The sequence below is a fragment of the Chrysemys picta genome, chromosome 14 (assembly GCF_011386835.1).
Source record: "Chrysemys picta bellii isolate R12L10 chromosome 14, ASM1138683v2, whole genome shotgun sequence".
Taxonomy (NCBI): Eukaryota; Metazoa; Chordata; order Testudines; family Emydidae; genus Chrysemys; species Chrysemys picta.
Window position 1 is genome coordinate 38661414 of NC_088804.1, and position 7217 is coordinate 38668630.

General features: G+C 51.3%; 1 long non-coding RNA gene across 1 annotated transcript in view; it reads left to right on the forward strand.

Annotated features, from left to right (window-relative positions):
• The window catches only part of LOC135975641 (uncharacterized), a 29219-nt gene extending 22661 nt beyond the window's left edge, over nt 1–6558 (forward strand). The window contains exon 3 of the long non-coding RNA XR_010592617.1: nt 6398–6558. This is a non-coding gene — a long non-coding RNA (uncharacterized LOC135975641). The remainder of the gene's footprint in view (nt 1–6397) is intronic.
• Nucleotides 6559–7217: the final 659 nt, after the last annotated feature.

Genomic DNA, 7217 nt, shown 5'->3' on the forward strand with positions numbered 1-7217 from the left:
ATCTGCATACACCTCACTACTGGGACTTTCACACTGTTCCGAACTCTAGCAAGCTGTGGCATGTTAAGTAATTAGCCAGGCAGCTCCTCTCTGGGAGCGATGGAGCAGATTGATGGCTGGGGCGGGGGAGACGGCTGCACGGCTGTGTCGCAGTGATTTGGAGGTGGCTTTTCCAGCGCAGGCCCGGACTGGAGCCTCCCCTTGGCCATTTAAATCACCATAAAAGGGCTTGGCTGGGGTCGAAGCTAAATCATTCGGAAGGAGCATTCTCTGCCCTGGTCACCGAGATCCTTTCCACGGCTCCGTAATAGACCAGGTTGTTCTCATGGAGCCTCCATGCCGTCAATGAGGCAGCGGGATATGTGTCACGTCCCACTCCGATGGAAGCCGAGCAGCCCAAGTTTTGGCTGGGCTCGCCATCCCGCTGGCTGGCTGGCAGGGTGGAACCGTTTGGCTTCGAGTGCCAGATCGCAGCGGGGAAGACGCTGAACATTTTTAGCAGCAGGCGACTGCTGTGCTGCAACCCATAGGCGAGGCTGGTGGCTCCCGATCTAGGAGAGGAGCACAAGCCAGGATGGAAGGGACAGATCACTGCCATCGGGTTGGAGAAGCCGGGTGCCAGCCCTCTCCTGGTGGCCGGGAGGTGAGCACTACCGTGCTTGACATGGCAACATCTCACCAGAGCTCCGTGTTCACGGGAAGGACCAGGAAAATCTGACCTCCGCCCCGGCCGTCACCTGAACGCGGGTTGTCACAGGCCTTCAGCTGCATGAGCCCAGAGACGACGGGAGCGTGACAATGTTTTCTGTACCAAGTTCATGCTCCGGCATTTCTGATGTACCAAACCCAGGTGGCCAAAGGCGGGGGAATCCCAGCTAGGTTCATGGTGGGGAGGGAGGTTTGGATCTATTTGAGGAGGGACAGATGCAAGCCTCTGATGGGAATACAAGCCTGCCATCAGTTTCAATGTGTGGCAACCTTGCTTCCTTGACCACTTCTTTCAGCATGACCTGAGCATGTGCCCTGCTGCTCTGTGGGGACAGGTACCAGTAGACCAAGGAAGAGCCCATCTGAGCTTCACAGAGTGGGGGGAGGAGAGAGCTGTTTTGTATAGAGGTTACCAACAGGATTTGGGCTACTGGGACCTCTCCCCATCTGGATCTGCTGGCCCAGGCAGCACTTTCTTTGCTGCTGGAAGTGGCTAGATTGGGATGCTGCCGACTGCGGTTTGTGTCTGGAGTGATCTCCCACAAACCTCTGGCACGCCAGCCTGATCCAGGATCTCCAAGGGGCGGGGGCTTGGAATCCCTCCTCTCCCAGCAGAGAGAGCGAGGCATGGAGAGTCCCGGTGCAGCTGGGCAGCCCTTTGCGGCTGGCTTGGGCGCTGATGACACGTGCGTATCCTTCTCCCCTTCCTCGCCAGCACATGGGCGTGCAGTGTGGGGAGAGGAGCAGACACGCAGAACTGTGAGCTACCGTGGCAGAGTTGCTGTGAGATACAGCGGGGAGAACAACCTGAGACTGCCCCGTCCTGACAAAGGGACTGAATTCACCAAGGGGCAGAGTCTGCTGCCTCTAGGGGTGGGGGCCATCTATCCCAGTCTATGCCCCCAATGCAGGCTGGTCTCATGCACTTGTGGGATCCTAACCATGTCATGAGGGTGAATGGGCATGTTTTAAAGTGGACTGTCTTGGCAATATTTTAAAAAGGGCTGGGAGTGATTTATAAGGACTTGCTGTTTTGTTACAAATAAAGATCTCTTTGCCCCACGGCCTCTGTCGGATTGTCTGTGTGGAAGATCCCGGCACGTCCCCTTGCTCCGGCATGTTGTGTCTTGCCTCATCAAAGCAGCATCCCAGGTTCAGGTGTGGACCTGGTCCCAAATCTGAAACAATTACACTCAGTGACCAAAGACGGTTGTGGTATAAAATGGGCGCACAGCTCCAATCCGTCCCCTCAGCCTGGCTGACCGCAGGGCATGTGGTGACAGACTCATGGTTCAATGTGTCTCCTCTGTGCCTGATCCACTGCAGGGGGGAGTCTGTTACAGCGCTCCGCGTGCCAGCCTGGCTCTTTAGCTCCAGCCCGGGCAACTCATGCGCTAGGGTCCTTTGTTCGATCCCTGGCATCAGCCAAAATGGCAGCCATCACAACGGTGGCCCTGTCTTGTCTTCAGGTGGGAAGCTGAAAGTAATGTGGCTGATGACAAAAGGGACACTTGTTTTGTTCCTAAGGGTTGCCCAGGGCAGAGCTATCGAGACTCCAGAATGGAGCGAGGCCACGGATCTGTCTGCGCTGAGACAGAAAACATGAGAGACCTGGTATGCCACCAGGTCCTTCCATTTTGTACATGCTGGCACCTCCAAGGGCATTTAACCTCACCCTGGGGAACATTCCTCGCTTGGATCATCACAATGGAGCTTGTCTTGGCTGTTCTGCTCTTCCTCTATGTGCCGAACTCTCCACTGGTGTCAGCTGGAAATGAGCCCATAGAGTGAGAGCAGAAGGTCAGAGTCAGGATCTGCCCTGGGAACAGAGAGTGGAATTTACTGGCCTCCATGCGCACTGAACTCCTCAGAATCCAGCAGGCCCTGGCCAGCAAATTCGCCCTTCTGAAGACTTCCCATCCTTTAATGTCCACTCCCCCCAAACCTCCGTGGCAGCGTGGATTTGCTTTCGTGCTGTGCCGCTGCAGCCTCAGAACCCTATGGTGTACTCACGGGGCCGCTGGCAGGCAGTGCCATGCCAGGCACCGGCAGAATGCCCTGGGAAGAGGGCGGGATGGCAATCTCCACCAGCATCGGTGCCGACTTCCTCTCAACCCAGGGGGTGCTAGACCCCCCCTCTGCCCCACGCCCCATCCCCACTCCATCCCTTCCCCCAAGCCCCCACCCCACATCTTCCCACCCTCGCTCTACCCCTGCCCCCACTCCACCCCTTCCCCCAAGCTCCCAACCCTACCCCGCCTCTTCCCGCCCCGTCCCCGCTCCCGCCCCGTGCCTCCTGCACACCATGGAACAGCTGACCTACGGTGGCTGGGAGGGAGGGGGAGAAGCTGATCAGTGGGGCTGCCAGCAGGGAGGAGGCGTTCAGGGGGACAGCTGGCACCTGCTAATTTTTTTCCGTGGCTGCTCCTATATTATAAAATAACAATCCCAGAGACCCAGTTACAGCGTGGTTGGGTTCGGCAGTGTAGATGGGCCCTAACCATGTTACCAAATTGTGCTACAGCCTTGCTTTGTCCAACTGTAGTATGGTTCGAGGAGACCATTGTGTCCCATCTATTCTACAATAGGCAACCAGGAAGCTGAGGGGCAACAGGGTTGTAAATGGAGCCCCTAACAGGTTTATTTTTACAGTGAGGCTGGGCCCTGAGATGGTACCAGAGCCTCACTGGTCCCTGTCAGAAGAAAAAGGTCAGTGCTGTACAAAGTTCTACAAGCTGAATGTACAAAGCCACATGGGGAGAGTTGTGCCCATCATCACTAATGCGCAGGCACAATGAACGCGCCAAGGCATTAGGCAAGGGAAGGCGCTTAGAGAGATGGAAGCTCCCACCTTCCCTGACATACCCTTCTTGGGGCTCATGCCTGGAGTGCTGCTGTCACCTCAGCCAGGGGAAAAAAGTATCGGCTTTGTCAAACAATAAGGTCTTAATTGGGCTGGAGACCCGCTAAAGAGTAACAGTTAAAACGCCCATGCAGGGGATTGTGGGTGGCGTTATGTAAATGTCATAGAGGCTGAAACAACTGTGCCACAATGGTAGAGATGAGGCCCCTTAGAGGCTGGGAGAATGTGCAAGTGTCGGCGTTGCCTGTCCGGACATGAATCACGTCCAGCCGCTGCGTTGAAACAACAGGACCCTGCTGTCTGTCAGGAACCCAGCGGTCACGGCGTGCAATTCTAACCCCACTGCTATTGGCTGGCAGCAATGCATTCGTTGGCTAGCCATAGTAACTGGGCTGCGGGCTGCTGCCTGGGTTCAACGCCAGGGAGTCCCATGTGGTCTGGTCAGGTCTTTGATTCAGGGAGGTTCTGGGAACCTGCAGCCGCTGCAGCTGGGCTTCAGTCAGAGAAGCACCTGTGACAAGCATCAGAATCAATCAAAAGGAGGCTGTGCTGGCAGCGTGGCTGATCCAGTCTCTGTTTGATGGCCACTCTCAGCATGAACCTGACTCAGAGGCCCTGAGGCTGCAACGCCTCTTGCTGTCAGCTACTGTGCTCATGTCTTCCTCTGATTTCCATTCACCTTTCCTCTCCCTGTTCTCTTCAAAGCTTTTAGTGCCCCTAGTAATGGCCAGTCATGAGCTATGCGTGAAATGAAGGGAGAAAGGAAAGGCCTGGGCTGCCCTCCCTCTGCCACTGTCTTAGGAGCCTTATAATGCCAGGCTTAAGAGTGAGTCTTGGCATGAAGCCTGGAGGAAACAACCCTGCAGACTGACCTTCGCTTCCCAGGTGCATCCCTGGAAACTTGCTGATGTCCCCAGTCTGAATCAATGGAATTTGCAGTGGCTTGGCAGCCCTGCTGATTCCCGTGCCCACCTCGGGCTGTGTTCTTGTCAGCTCTTGCAAGCTAAGTAAGGTGGCTGACTCAGTAATCTAAGAAGAGCAATGGGGTACCATGTTGGTGATTCAGCAGATGGCACTCTTTCCTCTGAATTAGTGATGAACCAATGCCCTGGTGTCGTCTTAGGAGATGCCATGCTGCCAGAGGTGCTGTCCTTTCGCAGACACACAAAACCAATCCCTGACGTGACAAATCCAATGGTACTTTTGGCAGGAGGGAGGGGTGTTAGTCCTGCAAGAGTTTTGCCATTCTGTTTCTCTAATTTCCCCTGCAATTTCAATGTGATACATAATTCCATTTCACTTGCTGTCCAAACTTGTTGGCATAGTTTTACTGTGAGCTGTTAAACCACATCCATGTTCCACCCCAGTGATGGGTGCATTTCAGCAGTGGATGAAGTGATTCCCATGTATATACTTTAGAAGGTGTAACGGGTAAAGTGCTTTGAAATCCAAGCTACTCTAGAAATACAAGATACTATGTATTCTGATCGAACCACTGGGCATTTCCCTTCTCCAACTTTTTATTATCAGGAATGCTTGCACGGGAACAAGAGCATTGTGTCTTAAATGTCTGATGGCTCCTGTTCATTCCTCATGTGATTTCATGACCCTTCATGGCATCATGAATGTGAGTACAGGTCTGCCTCATCTTACGCGGGGGTTCCATTCCGCGCTTAGCGTGTAAAGCGAAAACCGCGTATAGCCAAAACCCCATTGAGTTCAATGGCGGGCGAAATCGCCCGCACTACAGGTATAGTATTAAAACTGTTGTTTTTCTCTTTTTTGTTTTTTTGTTTTTGCCGACCGCGTAAAGTTGAAATCACGCATGTTAAATGCGCGTAAGATGCGACAGACCTGTATTGTGATGTTCCATAGGACCGTTGAGATTCCACTAGGGAATAAGCTGCAGTCACTTACAAATTCTGAAGGCACTAAGAACTGTTTTCCTGCACGTGTCATAGCTGTAAAGAACAAGGGGGAGAAACACAGAAAACAGACTCCTCTGTAGATACAAAGTTTATCCTTGTTTTCTTTGGCTTGTCAGCTGTCATGCACGAATCCATGGATACCCTGAATTTCAGGCTTCTACCCCACAATTGTGCTTATCTTAAGAAACCTACACAAAGTGGAAGCTGCTAAGAGCTCTTCCAAAACAGCCTCTCTATATTGTCATCGTAGCACACCTAACAGTCTCCATGTCGGTTTACAGCTGCTGTACAATGAAACGCCTGGATTTTTACGTGGGGGCTCTTTGGAGCAGGGGCTGCTCTTGCTTAGCATCTATTCAGAGCCGGGCACAATGTAGGTGCTTCTAGAACCAAGTAGAGGAAGGGTGGTGCCGTGATCAGAACAGGAAGCTTGTGGGTTAGGAGATGGGGATTCAATTCCCTGCTCAGTCATAGACCATCTGGGTGACTTAGTCTCTTCGTGCCACAGCATTGCCGTGCCTCAGAGGGGTGTTGTAAGAATAAATCCATTCTAAATTGGGCAGTGCCCAGACCTGATGGCAATGGAGGCCATGTAAGCACCCTAGCTGGAAGTAATAAATAATTAATAATATTTGGAACCAGGTAGCATCATATAAACACTAACTAATCCCAGTTTCAACACAGTGTGGCTTTATTATCCCCATTTCACAGGTGGGTAAAACAGAGGCAGAGAAGTTAAGTGACTGGCTACGGAGGGAGGGTGGGAGTGAGATTAGAAGAGAGACATTCCTGGCTCTCAGACCACTACCCCACCCTACCTCTTTAAAATAAAAGCAGTGGCTTGCTTCTCTGACGCTTGCCTGTCACTACAGGTATAGTATTTTTGTTTCTTGTCTAGTTACAGGGCCGTGGATCTCTGAAGATGTGGCTGCTCCTGCTGGTGGGGGGAAATGTATAGGTGAGTGGTTCTTGCTTTAAAGGGGCAGTGGTAGCTAAAGGAACAGGTGCCTGCTGTGTTCTTAATCATTAGACCGGAATGGTGTTCAACCCTGCCAAAGATGCTCTATCTCTCTACTTCATCCACTCTGCTTCTCTCAGGGAGTCCCCAGTTTAGTTCCCTCACTAAGGCAGGGTTATCTGCTACTTCTGCTTGTGGGTGGATCTCACCAAACAACAATTCTAAAGGATAGAACACAAAGAACTCACAATAAGACCATTGTAGGTGTAAAACTTGTCTTATTAAAAGGAGTTGTTGCTTTTATTATTTATTTGTATTGCAGTAGCATCTAAGAACCCCAATCATTGGCTAGTACTGCTGTATTATTTTATTATAGTTTGTTATCATATTAATATATATCATGCTTTATTTGTATTGTGGGCATGCCTAGAAGCTTGGGCCTCCAGTGCTAGGTACTATACAAACATATACCAAAAAGATGGCCCCTGCTCAGCACAGTTTACAATCAACGTTTCAGATGAAATAAGTGGATGTGACAAACTGATGTGGGTGGATATCACCAAACAACAATGCTAAAGGATAGAACACAAAGAACTCGCAATAAGACCATTATAGGTGTAAAATGCACTTACAGGGTCACGCCATATAAAAGTGAGTTAAAACTCCGAATCTGTGTATTAATATCTTTGACTCTAAAACCTGAAAGAGTTTTAAAAAAATCTAGGGATTTTCAAGAGTGTTGAACAAACTCTGCTTCTGC